The following is a 20,553-nucleotide window of genomic DNA, read 5'->3' as shown; positions in this document are numbered from 1 at the left end:
GAAAAGGCTCAAAGATTAAACCCTGGCGCTCACCCAAATTAAGAGATTATAGAGAAGAGGAAAATGAAGCAGACTGTAAATTTGAAAGGTTGGGTTTTAGCTGCCTTGTTAATACAATATCAAATACAATATGAAATCAAACACAATATCCCCCCTAAGTCTCAATAGAAATTTATACTTCTATTGTTTCCTCCTATAGAAGACAACTGAGTGAAAGTATCCTCAGTTTGTATCCGGAGAGCTAAATTCAAATGGTTCCACTGAGATTTGTTCTAACCCGTTTGTCTCTAAAGAATGAGTTATGTAGAAGGAGTTGGCTTTGACTTGGTCTGAGTATCAGGCCAGTCTTGCTGTTTCGTTCAGACCTTTTTGGATTCCTAGCAGTCTTAGAAGAAGTAAGATTCAGGATGGTCAATCCTCTATTTTACCAAACCAAAAAGATAATCAAGGTTGATTTCAGCTACTCTGTGAGCTCTTGGCAGTTAGAGGGAAACTGGTCCTCAAAGATAATTGCTTCATGTTCTAGAAATTCTTAGAAACTTGAAACATGTTCTAAGGAACTGTAGAGATATTAGTCCTCATTAACAATCTTATTATCCTCCAATTCTCACAATGCCAGTTGTATTGTATGAAAGCATACACAAAAGCAATATAAGAGCAAGATTATGGTAGATAATCCTTCCCACCACAGTCTGAAAATATCCATTCAAGTACAGAGATAAGCAAAGTGGAAAGAGTGGCTGATTACAAAATGAGCCATAACATTGTTCCATTGATTGAAGATGTAAATGTAATTTCTCCCTAAGTTATCCCATGGGTTGAAATTTAGCAGTATTAGACTGTAACAATCACATGCCTTTGTCTAGGTACATTTCTACTTAATTTAGCAGCTATCCCAAGAGGAGTGAACTGTAAGAATCAACATGAATACAGATTGCTAATAGATGAAGCTTGGGTAGCATCTTGCCTGGGCTGGCATTTAAAGCTCCTAAAATTGCTAAGTCAGCTAATGTTTGTTAGGCACATTTTAAGTCCAAGGGGTTGTCAAGGACCTTCCAGGCATTTGTGTTTTGGGTAGTGTGTGTGTGTGTGTGTGTGTGTGTGTGTGTGTGTGTGTGTGTGTGTGTGTGAATGCGAGAAATATGTTCATCTCATGAGAATTCAGATGATTCTTAATGTTGACTAGCATTATGTGTGAGTCTGCTAGAAGTTACTCTGTCATGAGGAATGACAGGAGAAGTGCCAGTATACCTAACAGAGGGTTCGGTCACTTTTGGCAAAGGTGAATGATGCCTCTCCAAGCCATTTTTCCAAAGTCAGAAGACTATGCAAACACTGAAGAATGTAAGAATTATTTCCATACCAGTCTGTCAGCCTGATACTCCCATTTCACAAAGGCAGAATGAGAATGCCACAGGAACTGATGAGTAAGTTCTAAAATAAAATGAAGCTTCTATAAACTTCTACAAAGCTGCATCTTCTTTTGTTTAATTTAGTGGTAAATATTCATGCCTAAAGCTAAGTGTGCTCTTCAAGATATATTCGAGATCCACAAGTTTAGCTCTGTGACTCAGGATACTCGCTTTCTGTTTTCTAGAAAAAAATATGTCCATAAATAAATGATAAAGAAAAATGTCCTCAAATAAGTTGGTACGTGTCTAATGCTATGGCCACCTTTCTTTGAAAGAAGTGGGCCAACACTATATCAGTTTTCAAATTTATAAACACAGAGAAGTCATCATCGGTTCTGTGCTGAGCAGCAAATCTAGGCGCCTTGGGATGTCACCTGGAGATTCCATTATTACTTTGATGATTTGGTTTGCATGAGTAAAATTGTGTGAGTTTTTTTTAACAATCTATTTTTATTGGTGGCTTATATTTCTCTAGGTTTAAAAAAATGAACCAGTGCCCCAGATAGAATAATTGTAGCCCCAAATGAAGTTTTGATACAGAAGTTTCATGATTTAGTTTTGAGGGATATTTACAAGTGTTACCTGGCAAAGGGCTTTACGATCAAGTGAGTTTGGGAAACACTGAGTTTAGTAAAGTTAAGCAGATTTCTTTACTGAAAGAATACTCAGAATTTTTAATATGAAAATGTGTATTCTGAAGAAAGAGATATATATAATTTGGGGGGAGGGATTATGGGTACTATTTGGAGAGAGTTGTGCATCCCAGGACACAATTTGGGAAATAATGGTTTGGAAGAAAGTCCTGAGGGCTGAGAGTCTGTGCCTTGGCCTCATAAGTATTTGAGTCATTAGCTGGCTGTGTGATCTTCTCTGAGTCACTGAGCTTCTCTGTGGCTTTTATTTTCTTCCTCTGTAGAATTAGAGGACTGAACTAAATGAACTTTCAGGCTGTTCCCAGCTCTAAAAAACAAGTCTCTGTTTTGTGGAAGGATATCATTAACCTTGTTGACACCAACCACAAAATGCATAGTAAATATATTTTTCTTAATGATACGTTATGGATCTACAAACCATAAATTTACCTAAAACTTTCTCTTTTTTTCTTTTGAGGAGGAAAAAAAGAGATTTATTTATGCCAGACAGCAAGAGGACAAGGGACATTCCCTAAATCAGCTTTCTGGAAGTGATTTTTCAATTGGCTTTTACATAATGAGAGACAAAGAGATAATCATCTTAGCTAACAGGTAACAGAGGTCTGGAGAACTTCAGTCGTCTTTTTTCTTTTTAATCTCAGTTACTTCCTACTTCCTTTAGGATTTACATCGTCTGTGACACCTGGGAAAGTTGCCTCCAAGTCTGGGGAAATGGATGAAAGCTTATTCATAACTGGAGGGTCTGGGGCAAAAGATGAAAGCTTATTCACATCTGGGTGCAGACTTGACATTTACTTATTGGTCCTTTGTGAGACTAAGAGCTCACTTTCACAGCTTGCTTATAGTTTGAAAGTTATATTCAAAGGCTACTATTACAATTTCCAGCTTGCTTACAGATTTAAGATTACATTTAAAGAGGTACTGTTATAATTTCCCCTTAAAACCCTATTTTCATTCTTGAGCCTTCATTCTCACTACTTTCTGCTAAAATTGGGGCAGCTTCGTTAGAGAATTGCATGGTGGAATTTCTGATTCATAACTTGCAGATATTGACAATTTCCTTTGGGGAGAATGGCTTGCTCTTGGTAGGGGTTCTGGAAGATGAAAAGGGTTTCAGACATGTTGAGTTATAATTTGAGCACTGTGCTGGTTTGAAACTGTTATGTACCCCAGAAAAGTCTTGCTCATTTTTAAAAATTTTTATTATAAAAACTCATCAACATACAATATGAAAATTTTTTTCATCACATAGTTGTATATTCATCATCATGATCACTTCTCAGAACGTCTGCATGAATTCAGAAGAAGAAATAAAAAGAAAACAGAAAAAAAAATTCATACATACCAAACTCCTCCCCCTCCCCAATCACCAACATTTCAATTCACTAAATTTATCCCAACATCTGTTACCCCCATTATTCATTCATTCTCAATCCATATGTTTTACTCATCCGTCCATAAGGTAGGTAAAGGAGCATTAGCACAAGGCCTCCACAATCACACAGTCACACTGCAAAAGCCACACCATCATACAATCATCTTCAAGAAGCATGGCCACTGAAACATAGCTCCACATTCTCAGGCATTTCCCTTCAGACTCTTTGTCACGTCTTAACTAAAAAGGTGATATCTATTCAATGTGCAAGAACAACCTCCAGGATAACCTGGAATCTCTGCCTGGAATCTCTCAGCCATTGACATTTTATTTTGTCTCATTTCTCTCTTCCCACTTTTGGTTAAGAAGGTTTTCTCAATCCCTTGGTGCTGAGTCCTACCTCACCCTAGGATTTCTGCCCCATGTTGCCAGGAGGGTCCACACCCCTGGGAGTCATGTCCCATACAGAGAAAGGGAGGGCAGTGAGCTTGCTTGTCATGTTGGCTGAGAGAGAGAGAGGCCACAACTGAGCAAAAAAAAAGGCCAGATTGGGGATGAATCCCAGGCCCAATCTTCAACAGGCTTAGCCCATCCTTTGCGGGGTTAAGTTTCACATGAACAAACTCCAAGACTGGGGGCTCTGCCTATTGCTTTGGCTGTTCCCACTGCTTGTGAGAATATCAAGAATTCTCCACTTGGGGAAGCTGAACTTTCCTCCTTTCTCACCATTCTCCTAAGGGGACTTTGCAAATACTTTTTCAATTCACTGTTCAAATCACTCTGGGATTTATCGAGGCATCACTCTGGACAAATCTACAAAATCTCATGCCCTACTCAAGGTTCCGTGTACTTATCATTCCTAAACCCTTCTTTAAGCTGTGAGTCAGTATTTTTAAAGAACAACTGCTCATTGAGTTTACTTTTGCTATTTGGCTTGAAAGAATTCACATACATTAACTGGTGTTTCTTAGTTTTTATTTCCAAGTAAGTCTTCTTCAAGATGTCCATCCCGCCTTATCTTAGGATACCACCGTAAAGACACTCTCTTCTGAATTCAAATGCCTGAGGTCCCTGGGGCCTTCTCTTTGTCATCCTAGAATCAGTCATGTTGGCTCTCTAGACTACGCCATATCAAACACAGGGATCTTGTCCAAGTAGATTAGAATTCTTGGTGGATTTCTCCAAATAATTTGCCTTCCAGGGGATATCTGGTTCTAAAATACAGAGCGAACAATGCCATTGCCTTTGGGTTCTGCAAATAAGATGGATTCTGAATCCGTGGAGATATAGGCTTAGGGACTCTGAGCATGGAGTGGCATCTCAGCAGGTTGTGTTATAGGGCTTCTGTTTGGACCCCATAGCATTATTTCCCAGGAGTGGTGGTGTAAATGTTTGTTTTATCATCATTCTAGTGATGCAGCAATAAGATGGCACTCTTTTTGTACATTTTCCCCTCGTTTAACCATCTCTTGGGATGTGCCTTTGAGCCAATCTTCATTCTTTACAGTTTATGGGAATAACTAATCAAGACGAAAAAGTGGATAGCTGATTGCCGGTGTCACCTGGAACAAATGAGCTATTCTGATTGGGAGGAAAAATAATGGCAAAATATAATATGCTTTTGTTTATTCACAGAAATTTCCTCAAAGTAAGATTCAGAATATCAGGAGACTCAACTTTTTGGAAAAAATTTTCCATAATATTGTATATTTTGTGAAATGACTTTTAAAGGAAAAAATGGCATAAATAAAACTGCAGTATGTTTTTTTCCTTTTTCTTAAAAAAATATACTTATGTATAATTTGGAGAGAAGCAATTTGTGGTAGACCAATGAGAATGGGTGGTTAGCAGATATCTGTGATAATTCCTTCAAACATTCTGCTTCCTTCTAAGTGAGAGCCAAGAATATGGTCTAGTTTATGACTTCTGGTTCCTTCCTTTCAATATTCACCCCCACCCATCCCCTTTCCTAAAGAAAACAACGATTTGAGGATAATCAAAAGCAAATATTTATTCTGCTGCTCTTTATTGGGTTAACTCATGATGGAAAAGAATGACAAATTTCGTTAAAGAAAAAGGAAAATTATATTAATAAAATGCTCCTTTCTTACATTCTCCACATACGGATGAACTTGTCTGGGTCAGTCTGTTGGGTAAGCAGGACTTTCTATCCTTCTCAGAATAGCCCACATATGATCCCCTCTGTCCTAGAACAATATCCTGATCTGTTCACATGCTGGTGTCCTGTTTCACCAAGAAGGCAGCTGGGCTGCCCGCAGGGTTGAATGCAGTGATTCCCTTCCTGGGAGAAATAACACCCAACAGTATCTTGGAAGCAAGCTACTTGTGGCCTGCTCTGAATGATGTGGAACATCCTGGAACCAATTCATTATTCTTTGTTGCTATGGAATCCTCAGCCACTTATAGTTTCCTTGTGCTCTTTTCTCATTAACTTTTTCTCTAATTCGTTCACAGGACACCTATCTTGGAGTTTCTTTGTAGTTTATAAGTTAAATACGATGGAGTAAGGGCGGAGAGGTGAGGAAACTGCAGGTCCTTAGAGATGGAGTTAACTTTTGTCAAAACTGTGAAGTAGACGAATGGGAGAAAAGGGGAAGAAGTGGATTTTTCAGTTCCTTTTTAGGATTGCTTCCTGTTGTTTCCTCAGACTTTCAAAACACACACACACACACACACATACGTGCATACACACATATTTCATTCCTTGCTCCCACTCTTTGCCTCTCCTGAATCCCATTTTTATTCTCAGCTGAATTTCAATCAGTCTATCCTAAGGTTTTATTTTTCACAATATCTACTGTGATATCCACTGATAATAGCAAAAAGAATGAACTCTCTCAGTATTATTTGCATCTTAAACAGGACTCAAGACCAAGTGCCTTAGGAATGCCATCAGAATAAAGAAAAAAGATCATACTAGAAGAATTACTAGTGTTGGAGTCCGTGCTTTGAGATAAGGGACCCAGATTTGATGAGGCCAAGAAATACTATCAAAAGTAGATCATTGCACATCAAAGTACCAAATACAAAAATCTACTGCAATGGATTTTATCTAGCATTTCCTGTCGATGCCATCTTAGGATCTGGAAACAGCAAACTGTCATTTTATTAGATAATGACCCTAATAATATTTTCAGCTGCATTCTTCTCCAACATTATATACATATTCTTTGCCTTGAAGGGCCCCTTTGTCAGCATCAGGCTGCGATAAATACAAGCATGTTATTTTGAGAGTATTTATATGAGAGAGCTTTGATGAGTTGAGTACCCAATTAGTGGTACTGATAGACAAGTGTCTTTTCATACTCTTAACTCTTCCAGGTCCTCTTTATAGCTCACCTCTTTGGTCTGTTACTAAGCATGCTTGGTAAGTTTTTATGTCACATCTGCAGACCAATTAGCGGGTTTTATTATCTCAAACATGTTAATACAGGTTCCCACAGCAAGAAGGGAGCCAGTAGTCCCTCCCCATGACATCCCTCAGTCCTTGTGGTATGCTGCTTGCAGGGAACAGGCAGTGCCTGAGGTCCTCACATAATCAGTGTTTCTGCCATGGCTACCATCCAAAGGACACTGCGCCTCTCTCTACAGAGGAGCTGGAAAGGGTCCAGGGAAAGTCAGAAGTAAGATCAAGGGACTAGAAAGAACTCTGTAGAAGATGGGCTAAAAATGAGGTCTAGGAGATGAGGGGTCAAAGGCAGTATGGAAGAGCCTGCATTGGTTGCCTAAGGAAAAGATGTTGGGATACTATATCCCTGAATGCAGAACAGGGAAGCTGTGCTCTGAAACCCCCAAAAAGTCATTTAAAGATCACTTAAAGATGTGAAATGAGATTTCCTCTCCACCCTATTTGCTGAGGATGTCCTCCAAGTTATGGTAGCATCTGAAAAGATGCCATAGCAGTACCGTTCAGGAGTTAATATGCCTTAAATTGGAATTTGAGATGTCAGGAGCAACTTAAGACTATATGGTAGAAAATAGGAATTTAGACACAGATGTTTAAGCCTCCACACTAATAATCCAAACAGGAATATTATTTTTCTAGCTGAGAAGCATGGCCTTTTGGCAGGCAAAGCCTGTGTTCGTGAGCTGATAAAAATGATCCCAGTGAATGCTCAGTTGCCTTCCCAGGTGACATGAACAGCTGTTGCAAAATCCCAGGCCTCGAGTCTTGCCAGACAACAGGCTACTGAGTCCAGAGAACAAAACCATGACTCATGGTGAACATTCACTGCCCAGAGGTGGATCTGGTGACAGCCACACACCCGGTGCTGTGAGAATGTGGACCCGGTTACCTTGACTGCCTGTGTCCTTCCACCGAGGCCACCTCCATTTGTTCTTGACAAAATCCAATGACATCTTGGGAACCTGTCTCCTCCTTTCTGAAACACTGTGGGGATGAGTCTGTGTAGTGTGCATGCTCTAAATTAACCTGGTTTAACCTCTTTTTTATACCCTCTTTGTCTGATTTTCCTGGGACTTTGTATTTGGTGGAAGATGCAGGCTTTGTATCTGATTCTTTCCTTGAGAGTAAGGCAGGTAACATGGGTTTATTTATGATTCCTATGGTTTGGGGCAGCCATGATCAGAAAAGTGGACCCATTCTTGGGTTAATTTTCTGATTGGAGTCTTGGGAAGATAAGGCCCAATTTCTGGAACTTAAGACAAGTATCTTGAAAAAGTTAGGAGAATTGAAGTTGGACCAGAGAGTGATAAACATTGGAACGTGACTCAAATGATTCAATGTCTTTTCTGGAGCAGGGGATGCAGATTTGAATACTTTTGAGGACCAGGCAGGTACCAATGCATAAGAGAAGCAGGTGGTGTGGAGAGGGCGTGGTGTAGACAGTGCTGAGTTACAAAGACTTGCCTAAAGGGGAAAGTGGAATCTCAGCACCAGCTGATGGTTTCCCCATGGGAAGGCAGGCCTAGGGTTGCCAGCTCTTCCAGTTTTTACAGGGAAAGCCAGAAATCCAAATTCTTAGGTGGAATTCCTGGTTTTAAACTTTTGGCCACTAATTTAAGTTCTTAAAAAAAACAAAAACAAGTGACTGTATTTTCAAGCAAAACATATTTTAAAATTTGACAGATTAGGCCATGATCTACCAATTTTTGACCTATGTGAGACAAGGATAAGGTACTGTAAAAACATTTTTATTAGTGTCTTAAATAAGAGTTTCTAGGGCGGGCAATGGTGGCTCAGTGGCAGAGTTCTTGCCTGCCATGCCAGAGACCTGGGTTCGATTCCTGGTGCCTGACCACATAAAATAAATAAATAAATAAAATAAGGATTTCTAAACTGTACTCCAACAACTGAGAAGAGTGAACCTCTACCTCTGAGGTTCTAGGGATATAGTACAATACCATGCAAAGGTGCTTTTTCCTTGAAGGTTCTTTTTACCTTCAAAATCCATGTTAATTTTGCATTCTTCTCTGTAATAAATTTAAGACAGAGTTTTGTTTTTGATTGTTTGCTTTTGTGCCTGGCATGTATTTGATCTTCAATCAATATCTTTAAATGAATGGTTAAAGTAAAATCTGTCCTTCTGGAAGTTATATCCTGTTGATTGTATAGCTTCAGGTGCTCCAGTTGGAAAAATGTACCCTAGGATGTGAAGCAACGTGGTCGTTCTTTTGGTAGGTGATGGAGTTGGTGACATCATCAGGACCCTCAGGCAGAAATTGCACTACTTATAGCCATTTACCGAATTCAGTGGGATCTTTGAATTATTGTTCTTATAATTTGGGTTCAGTCCCCAGTCTGGCCTTACCCCTTTCCCTCCCACTATCTTCCAGACAAGAAGGGAGGAAAGTAAATAGATAATTTTAATCCAATATGGAAAATGAAACCAGAGATGTGGTGTGATATCTGGAGCTCACACATCTGAAGGTTATACTCTCTGAACTCCCTACACAGGGATTCAATCCTCCAGACACTGCCCTTGCTCCCACTGCATATTGCAACACAAACTTAGTGGTGTGAAACACAAGACTTCTTGATTTTCTTTTTTGGTTTTGTGGGTTGATTGTTCTAAGTTAGGAAGTTCTTGCTCCAGATTTCTCTGTGTTGCAAGCAGAAAATGAATGAGTATGGAATCATCTCAACAGCTTCCACACTTAGATATCTGTTTGGCAGTTGTTGCTGGCTATCGGCAGGAACCTCACTAAGGGCTACCGGCCAGAACACCTGCGCTCTACTTCTCCATGTGGCTTGGGCTTCCTCACAGTGTGGCCTCTGGGTGATAAGGGAAAACATCCCCAATAGGAGAGAGCCAGGAGGAAGCTGTACTTCATTTTCTCACATAGCCTTAGAAGTGCAATGGTTTCTCTTTTGTTGCATTCTCTTAGTCAATGAAGCAACAACATTCTGCCCCATTTCAGAGGAAGAAGACCGAAAATCCATTCCTTGATGGGAGAAGTATCAGAAAATTTGCAGACAGGTTTTAAAACCACTAAAACTTCAATCTTCCATATCTCCTTTGTATAGCTTTGAAACGTCTTCTGAAGAGAACTTGGGAGCAGCCTCTTACTACCATTAAATTCTTCCTATTGCTAAAAGACCTTCCTCCCAGCTCATATCTCAGCTGGTGGACAATGGGGACTGCAGAGTTTAGCGGAGCTATGGTGATCATCTTAGGCAGAGGACCATAGAACTGGAGCTCTAGAAGAGACCTGGTATAGTCTCATAATTCTCAAACTGGGGTACACATGCCATGCAAATCATGGATATCATAGAGTCTCTGAAGCCACACAGTAAAAATGATAAAACTTCCTTAAGCATAAGTTAATTCAATTTGAGAGGAGAAAATAAAGTAATTTAATTGTCAGAACACTAAAAAAATGCTAGTTCACATTAAATTAAATAATCTGAATTTTAAATATTAAAAATAATGTTCAGAGAAATTTTGACTTGCACAGTGTCCCTTGTGAGGCTCTCAGACTCTCAGTGTATTCATTCAATTTCCTCTCCTATGACATTAGGAATTCTTTGTATGAAGAGTTTGCAAGGTTCACCGTCCAAAACCAAGATTAGGGTGGTAGCTTTTAGTGGAGGACCTGAACTTTGGTCTTACTGATTCTAAGACATGGGCTTTATTCTTCATAATTTTGTGCCATTCAGCACGTAAGAGCAGGGAAGCGTTTGCTTTAGCAGTAAGGCTCACTGCCACTCAGTTCTTTTCTTCTGCTTGACCTGCAGCCTTTTTACTTTGGGATAGAATTAGACTGTGGTAACTATTGTTTATTGAGTTGTTCTTATTTGCTTTTACTTTTGTGTATTATGTCCTCTTTTCCATAACAAAGGAATTTCCCTTGGGAAATTCTCCGTGGTTTTATGAGGTCTCGGTTAGAACATCAATCACACACCCTCATTCCTGCAACTCCTGACCAACTTCTTGACCAGAGAACAAAGCATGTAAACCAAACTGAACCAAATCAGGAAACCCATGTGTATTAATTTCCTATTACTTCTGTAACACATTACCATGAATTTAGTGGTTTAAAGCAACAAAAATTTATTCTCGTACAGTTCTGGAGGCCAGAAGTTCCAAATCAGTTTGCAGTAGGGGGTAAAGTCAAGGTATCAGTAATAGGGCTAATTCCATCTGAAAGCTCTAGGGGAGACTCTGTTTCCTTGTGTTTTCCAGCTTCTAGAGGCCATCTATATTCCTTGGCTTGTGGCCCCTTCTTTTATCTTTAAAGCACATCACTCCAATCTCTTGCCTCCATCATCATATCACCTTCTCTCTGACTGACTTTTCCTGTGTTCCCTCTTATAAGGACCCTGTGATTACATTCGGTGACCTAGATAATCCAGGAGAATCTCCCCATCTCAAAATCCTTAATTTATGTACACCTGCAAAGTCACTTTTACCGTGTAAGCATATTACAGGTTAACATATTCCCTGTTATAGGTTATAGGAATTAGGATGTGGACCTGTTTTGCGGGCCATGATCAGAGAAGTAATTCATCTAAAGGTGGCCATGAGACCTAAATGGAATAATCAAAGTCTCCCCTGGAATTGCCATTAGGATGGAAGAGAGATTTATTTCTCCTGGGAGTTGCTAATCTTGAAGAAAATGATGTTGAGCAACTGGAAACTATGTTCCCAGTCACATGGAGGAAGCTGGTCTGCAGCAGGAAGGAATGAGGCCAACTGAGTGAGAAGATAGTCAAGAGAAGGGAAACAAGTGTCATGAGGACAGTATTTGAGCACTTGTATCCAGTTATGCATGAAATCTCAAGCTTATATACCAGCAAGTTCCTTTTTTGCTTTAGCTTCTTTAAATTGAATTTCTGTACTAATGAGTTTCCATTCATCTTTCTTAAAAAGTGAGAAGGGGAAGGAGGTGAGAGCCAATTCAGTTGTTTTTCTGCTACTTTTAAGGGACACGATAGACTATGTTTGAATAAAGATGAGATTGAAAACCCTGGAAAAATGAAACTTCAAAAACATCATTAGGTTTTGTTTACCTATGTCTATACTCTGTCAAATAACAGAAGAGTTAGAATCTAATTAAAACATTAAAAAATATGAATGTGATTGTAACTGGGAAGTTATGGAAATAGTGAAGTTCTTGATTTCTTGCCGCTGTTTTCTTATTTTCAAAAGAAACAAAAAAGAAATTTCTCGTTCATAAGAAGCATGTGATCAGAATTGCAGGCACCCTTGCATAGAGAGAGGTTGGAAGATTGTGTTAGCAGCTTCAGGCTTGGAAACCTTTGCTTGTCCATCAAGAAATTACCTTGGACTTATCCTTGGAGGATGCGATATGAAGAGAATAGTGTTTACAAAAAGGGAAAGTGGCCCAGCTTTTAGGGAAGGGCATAGAATGGTGGATTGCAAAGGCCCTGGGTTTCTCATCCAGAGGTGGAAGTCATTTCCTCTCCCCTTTAATTTGGGCTGGCCACGTGACTTGCTTTGACAAATGCGGTAGAAATGATGCCTTGCCACTTTCTCACTCTCACTTTTTAGAAGAGTGGCAGCTTCTCTTTACTCTTTCTTGGAATACTCCCGTTAGGATTCAGCCACCATTGAAGAAGCTTGAGCCAGGACCGCCAAAGATACAGAGACTCAGGTGGCAGAGCTGTCTTGAACTTTCCAGCCCCAGTAGAGCTCCAAGCTGAAAGCAGCTTGTGTTGGCTTGAAAGAATATATGGACCCTAGAAAAGCCATGTTTTAATCAAAATCCCATTTTGTAAAGGCAGAATAATCCCTGTTCAATACTGTATGTTTGAAACTGTAATCAGATCACCTCCCTGGAGATGTGATTTAATTGAGAGTGGTTGTTAAACTGGATTAGGTGATGACATGTCTCCACCCATTTGGGTGAGTCTTGATTAGTTTCTGAAGTCCTATAAAAGAGGAAACATTTTGGAGAATGAGAGATTCGAAGAGAGCAGAGAATGCTGCAGCACTACGAAGCAGAGAGTCCATGAGCCAGTGGCCTTTGGAGATGAAGAAGGAAAATGCCTCCCAGGATACTAATGAAACCGGAAGCCAGGAGAGAAAGCTAGCAGATGACACCATGTTCGCCACGTGCCCTTCCAGCTGACAGAGAAGCCCTGACTGTGTTTGCCTTGTGCTTTCTCACTTGAGAAAGAAACCCTGAACTTCATCAGCCTTCCTGAACCAAGGTATCTTTCCCTGGATGCCTTTGATTGGACATTTCTATAAACTTGTTTTGATTGGGATATTTTCTCAGCCTTAGAACTGTAAACTAGCAACTCATTAAAATCCCCCCTTTTAAAAGCCATTCTGTTTCTGGTATATTGCATTCTGGCAGCTAGCAAACTAGAACACAGCTGAACTGAGTGCTTCCAGTCAATTCATTTGGAACAAAGCCAAGTCTGCCATCAAGATCTGCCCAAATGGAAGAATAATGAGAAAAATAGCTGGCTGTATTTTAAGCCATTATTTGTAAGTCTGCAAAAGATCACTGAAGCAGGTAGACTTCCTAAGACTGGGAGATGGGAATGATGGTAGATAACACGGTGACTGAGTCCTGCATCCTGTTCTTTCCTGGTGATGCACTTCTTCACTACCTTCTCCAAGTGGAAGAATCTTCCTGGAGAACCCAACGTGATTCTAGGAGACTGAGCGCCACGTGCCAGTGACCAGAGCCGTGGAGAAGGTTCCCATGGCTGCATTTGGCAGGGAGGGTGGATGAAGTCGATGGGTTAGACTTTTGGGAAAGTTCTTTAGCAGGATATAGCCTTTCATCCTTCTTCTAGCCTGCTTGGAACTCAGATATCATGTGCGATGCTCCAGCTGTCAATCTAGGAACATGAGGCGATTTTGTGGATGGAAGTCATTACTGAAAACAACAAAGCCAAACATTAGAAGGAGCCCAGGAATTAGATGACCCTGCGGAGCTGCTACAGCGATCCTAGGCTCCTTACTTCCAGACTTCTTTCCTTGGATGAAATAACCCTTATTTCTTTAAGCCACTTAAGTCTCAGCTACATGAAATCACGTTTCCTAACTTACACATCCCATAAAATGACAGAAATTGTATTTTCCACAGACCATAGTGAGTTATGGAATGAACCACATTTAATGTGATTTAGAAAAATGAAAAATGTGATATTTCCTGTACCCATCTATCACGAAACAGATAATTTTTACAGCTTCTTGGAAAATAGGAGCATAAGTTCCCATGGGGACCGATAATAGGGGCATTATCAGTCAATCAGGTCTCTTTTACATGCTGAAGATGTAGGGGGAAAACTTTAAATGGATATAAGTCTAGGTTTGAATCCCAGCTTCTCTTCCTTGGATAAGTGACTTAAGCTCTTTAAACATCAATATTCCCATGTAAAAAAGGAGTAATGAAACTTCACTGAGATTTTGAATGATTCAATGAGGTACTTTACAAAGCATAAATTGTACTCCCCAGCACATAGTAAGTCTTCAATAAATGATGTTTTTCTACATAGCACTTAAATGGGGAGAAAAGAAAAGAAAATGTAAAAACAAAAAAAAGTAGCAGCAGAGGGACCTCAATTAGCATGGAGGAGACTAAATAATTACAATAATGATATTTAAAGCTCTTTCTGCAAATAGTCATCTCTTGGAGGAGCAGAGCAAGGGGATTTTGTAGTTTTGGGGCTATGCTAGTCCAGCTCTTAAACCATACAACCAGCTATCTGCCCAGGATCTTAAAACAAAACCAAACCTGAAACCTGATATTGTAAAGGAAACCAGCTAGGAAGAATGAATTAATTCATTCAGTTAATGATTCAGCAAATATTGACTGAAGCACTCCCCAAGCACTCAGGCTGTGGTAGAGAACTAGACAGAGGCAAACAATTTGAGAGAGGAAAGCACATACCATATGGCAGTGAGGAGTGCAAGGAAGAAACATCAAGCAGGTAAAGAGATTGGGAGAGATGAGGTGGGAAGGCTGCTATTTTAGAGAGGCTCACAGATAAGTCCAAAATAATATTTAATATAGAGTGTAAATTATATTTTAAAAGACTAAAAGTGGTTTCATTGCTTTTTTTCTTTCATGGGCAGGCACGGGAATCGAACCCGGGTCTCCGGCATGCCTGGCGAGAACTTTTCAACTGAGCCACCATTGGCTGCCTGAGTTTATTACTTTTATCTTCAAATGATCACAAGGTTTGTCTGAAGGGACACTGAGCGAGATGGCACCCAGTCATCTCTCTGTGGAAAAATGTGACAAAACAGGTCCTGAGTACTTGTTCTAGTACTTACCGAGTGCCCATGGACTAGTCGCAAAATCACTCCAAGACTCAGTTTTCTTAACTCTAAATATGAGACCATAATTCCACTTCACAAGGTTTGTGGGAAGATCAAAACAAAAGATTAAAGACTGTGGAGTGCCTGGCACACTTCGGACACTTAAGGACTATTGGTTCCTTTCTCTTTTCTTAGGGTAGGGATCTGACAAAAAGAAAGTGACTTAAATGAAAGCCTGACAGGCTGGAGTCTGCTCCTGTCCACTGACCAGGGTCCACGAATTCTCCACTCCGAGCCCAGCCTGATTGCCCTGATGCCAGCTTTCTATCCTTTGAAAACACTGAGAATAATGTCTCTGCATGAGATTTTACTAGAGTCAATCACCTGTCATGTTTGTATCCCCTGTTCCCAGATCACTGTTAACCCCTACAGTAATGACATCATCCACGTCTATAAAAAGAACAGGAGCCAGTGGGTGAAATCTCTTGAACTCAAGGAGGACGTGGGCACATAACAGATATTGATTGAGCTCCCAAGGGCAACCATATCGTCATTTGCAGGGAAGAATGCCCTACCTTTGTCTGGAGTCAGAAAGATGGAGTCTGAAAGCTATTCCTGGTGATACTGAGAATTAATTGTGTAGTCACTTTTTTTTTCTGGAAACAACAGAAATTTACTCTTTCACAGTTCTGGAGCATAGAAGGGTCATGCTCTCTCTGATGGCTCTAGGGAAGAGACCTTCATTCTGTCCCTAGCTTGTGGTTGTGACCAGCAATCCCTGCTGCTCTATGGCTTATAGCTGTATCACTCCAGTCTCTGCTCCCTCTGTGTGTCTCTATCTCTACTGTATCTCTTCTCTTCTTTTAAGGACACCAGTCATATTGCATTAAAGTTCTATGCTACTCCAGAGTGACCTCATCTTAACAAATTACATTTACACCGATCCTATTTCCAAAAACAGTTTACATTCTGAGATTCCAGAGGTTAGGACTTCAAGATATCTTTTTGTGGGACACACTTCAACTCATAACACTCACTAATAATAAAAAAATCCAAACTCAAGCAGTACTTGGATTACATTTTTTGCCTATTAAATTTAGCTTTTTTAAATTTATTTATTAAAAAAAATTAACTAACACAACATTTAGAAATCATTCCATTCAGCATTTGTTTTAATTTGCTAATGCTGCCAGAATGCAATATAGCAGAAATGGGCTGGCTTTTATAAAGGGGATGTGTTTAGTTACAAATTTACAGTTCTTTGGAGGAAAGGCAGCTGGCTTTCCTCTGGTTTACACTGTCATATGGAAAGGCACACAGTAACTTCTACTAGACTTCCCTCCTGGTTTCTGGGTTCAAAAGACTTTCCCTGGGGCAGTTCCTTTCTGCATTTCCAAATGTCTGGTTCTGCACATCACTCACTGTGGAAGCACTCCCCTTAGCCAACCATAGATGTAATCAGCCATAGATGAATTTCACATGCTGATGATTTAAGTTCACAGCTACAGAACAACTGGGCACCATCATCTGGCCAAGTTGACACTTGAACCTAGCTACTACAGCATTTTTTGTTTTTTTCCAGTTGTATTTTTTAATGTGATTTTATTGAGATATTCACATATCATATAATCCATCTAAATTGTACAATCGGTGGCTCACAGTATCATCATATAGTTGTGCATTCATCACCACAATTAATTTTAGAACATCTTCATTACTCCCTGAAAAATAAACATAAAACGGAATCCCAAAATACCCATACTTCTTGTTTCTCCTATTACTGACCTCCAGTATTGATGTGGTACATTTGTTACTATTGATGAAAAAATATTAAGATATTACTTTTAACTACAATCCATAGTTTTCAATTGGTACATTTTTTCCCTGTAGACCACTTTATTATTAACTCTTGTCATACTGTCATGCATTTGTTCTAGCTCATAAAATAATTAAAAAATATCTGTATGGTTAATCACAGTCATGGCCCACCACAAGATTCACTGTGTTATACATTCCCATGTTTTATCTTCTAGCTTTTCTACTGGTGACATGCATGATTGCAAACTTCCCCTTTCAACCATATTCACATAAAATTCAGTACTGCTAATTATACTCACAATCACTTGCTACCATCACCTTCATCCAGTTCCAGATATTTAAGTTCAACCTAGTTGAAAGTTCTGTGCAGCCATTTTTATGAAGTGGTTTCCCTTAGAGAACAAACTTGTTGTGGGAAATGGAAAATGACTCATTTCTCTTTGTTACTCCAAGTCTGAAAATGACTGTTGTGTAAGCAAGCACTAGACAGCCTATTTGTTCTATCGTCCTCTGCTGGGATTGGCATCCCAAACCATGCTCAGCTGGCAGCAGGATCATTTTGGCCAGCCGATAAGAGATGGGGATGTCTTTTGATCAGATGATGTCAGAGTTTGGTGGCAGAGCCCCTGATGGCTGCTGGGTCAATGGGGTCAGCTTCTCTTCCAGCAAGAGCCACCTCGCCTGGGTCAGCCATGACTGTACAGTATCCATTGCTGATGCTCAAAGACTGTGCCAGTGTCAACTCTGAAAACAGAGTTCCTTTCTCCCGTGAGTGTATAATTTTTCTCCAAGAATAATGTGGTCAAGACTGCTGTCCAGTGTGCTTTAACTATAATGACTCCAGCTGCTTGACCTACGCAAGGTCAAACCAGACCTTTTCAATCAGAGCATCCAGCACCACACATTAGCCATGGAATGCTACCTACTGCAGCATGGACAAGAGGGTCATAACTGAGGACCCCAACACAGCTTCAGAGACATTGCACCAGCGGAGCAGCATCCAAGTGTCTACTGATGAGCTAGACAAGCAAGGCTGTCAGAAATTCTGCACTACTTGAATCAATGGAGCCATGACAATTTAGGATTTCAGGTCCTTAGAGTCTTCTATCCAGTGTCTTCGATTAACATGAAGCTACGCAAACCTCCAGCCCTGGCATGACAAACTGCAACTGACTGCAGCTCCGCCACAAGCATGATGAGGGAGAAAGCCAGCTGCAAGAACACATGAGCATAGAGGGTGCAAATTTTGTTAGTGTATGCCTTTGTTTGCATATAATTGGTGAAAGTGTTGGTTTTTAGAAAGCAGTGGTAATTTTTTTTTCTGTTTCATTCCATTCTTGGCCCAAACCTTCTCTTTATGTAGTTTGTCATGGAAAATAGCCGTGCTAACTTGAAAGGAAGTGGTGGAGAGGTATGTAAATTGTCTGCTAAAGAGTTAAATAAAAACACTCAATGTGTGTACACACACACACACACACACACACACACACACACAAACTAAAGCCAGACAGATCATTTGAAGAAAGACAAGAATTCTTGATTTTGGGAGTGAGAACTTTCAAATGAGCTTCTTCTGATGGCATTTATAGGCTAACATGACTTTTGGAGCGAGGTGGTAAGTCTGTATCCTTTTTTTAGAATGACAGCAATGGGTTGGGCCAGATCATGTCTTCACATTCCATCTAGCTCCAAGTTTAAGCTGGCTTCTGCCCTTTCTTTTTCAGGCTAGAAGTCAGAAATTCCTAAATACCAGTCTGCTTGCATTACAATCATCTGGGGAGCTTGTTATTAAACATAGATTCCCTCCTCCACGTTCTAGATATTTTGATTCAGTGAATTTGGGGTGGGGCCTGGAAATGCCACTGAGCCAGGATTGTATCAAATTCCATTTTAGATAGTTCATTCATTTATAATGAAAATGGTTAGTTTTCTTTGAGTTTCATGTGTAGCCTTTGCTAATCATTTGCCTTTGATCTGTAAAAGAAACAAAGAACCACAACAGTATTTCCCTAACATTTTCCTTAGATAACATTTTACACCCATTCTAATGTATCTACTATTTATTTAAAGACAGACTCTCAAGTGCAAATTCAATTTTTTTTGCGTGGCTATCTTCAATTGTTCTGTGTACAAAACATTAGATGCCTTCCTAACCACTTTTCTTTTAAGAACTTTACCTTAGAAAATAATAAATCTCTATTACAATTAGCCAAATATTTAAAATCCACACTTAAAAACCCTAAAAATATGGACTTTTTGATAACTGGTATTGGGACAATCGGAGAACTAATTAGAAAAATAAAATTAGATTTCTGTCTCACACTGTGCACTGGTATAAACTTCAAATGTATCAAATATTTAAATATAAAGAAATCATACCATACAATTACTAAAAGAGATTTGGATAAAATTCTTTATATGATTTGAATAGGGATGTTCTTTTCTATGACTCAGATTCCAGATGCTATTAAAAAAAAAGAAGTTTGACTAAATAAAACCAACATTTTCATATGGCAACAAAAAACCTCACCAGTAGTATGTCAAAAGACAAACAAGATTTTCAGTTCATATTACAAATGAGAACCTAATATAGAAAGAGCTCTTTAAATAAAACAAAAGGCAATATTCTAAATTTTTTTTATTTGGCAAAGGTAGGAACAGATACTGATGGAAGAGAGAAATATCAATGGACTCTAAAACTTATGAAAATGCTGAACATTTCTCATAATAAAATAAACACAAGTTAAAACTATATTAAGATACCTTTTATCATCTAGTGGATGTGTAAAACCCAAAAATTTACCTTCAAGCACGTTTGTATGTTGTTAGTGGGAATGTAAATTACTACATCTCCTGTGGAGGGCAATTTTGAAACGAACAATCAAAACTACAACTGCATTTACTCTTTGATTTAGCAATCCACTTCTGGGAATTTATCCTACAGATATTTCTTCTCATGTGCTGGATGATGTACACATGAGATTATTTGTTGCAGTATTGTTTGTTGGAAACAGTCCAAGTACACATCAAGAGAGAACTAGTTGAATAGCTCACATTGCATCCAAACAATGGAATACTTTGCCATGGTAAAAATGTGGAAGCCATGCATGGATATGGAAAGACTCTAAGATATAATATTACATAATGAAAGAAGGTCCAGAGCAGCGTGTATAGGCTAACTTTTGTATAGGAAAGAAAGGAAGAATGCACATTCATATTTCCTTGTATTTGAATTAAACATCTCTGAAATGTGCTTGCTTTGGCGGCACATATACTAAAATTGGAAAGATACAGAGAAGATTAGCATGGCCCCTGCACAAGGATGACACGCAAATTCATGAAGCATTCCATATTAAAAAAAAAAATCTCTGAACTACATAAGAAACTAATAAAAGTGGCTGAGGATAGGGGGATCAAATCAGATTTAGGGATGAGTAGGCATGAGAATTTTCACTGTATTCCTTTTTCTACTTTTCTTTTTCTTTTAAAAAGAACCCTTGTGACTGTATTACCTAATGAAAATACAAACTAAAATTTAAAAGCTTTAAATTTTGAGAAAACAAGAATGA

General features: G+C 39.3%; 1 non-coding gene and 1 pseudogene across 1 annotated transcript; both read left to right on the top strand.

The window, feature by feature from the left end:
* The first annotated feature begins 14,798 nt into the window (after window positions 1-14,798).
* On the top strand, window positions 14,799-18,473 carry LOC143683093 (actin-related protein 2/3 complex subunit 1A pseudogene; annotated as a pseudogene).
* Window positions 18,474-20,234: 1,761 nt separating this feature from the next.
* On the top strand, window positions 20,235-20,341 carry LOC143685269 (U6 spliceosomal RNA). The gene has a single exon (XR_013176517.1). It is a non-coding gene; the product is annotated as a U6 spliceosomal RNA (small nuclear RNA).
* Window positions 20,342-20,553: the final 212 nt, after the last annotated feature.

This window comes from Tamandua tetradactyla, chromosome 5 (assembly GCF_023851605.1).
Source record: "Tamandua tetradactyla isolate mTamTet1 chromosome 5, mTamTet1.pri, whole genome shotgun sequence".
Lineage (NCBI taxonomy): Eukaryota > Metazoa > Chordata > Mammalia > Pilosa > Myrmecophagidae > Tamandua > Tamandua tetradactyla.
The sequence above is the reverse complement of the archived record's forward strand: the minus strand, read 5'-3'. Positions and strand labels throughout refer to the sequence as shown.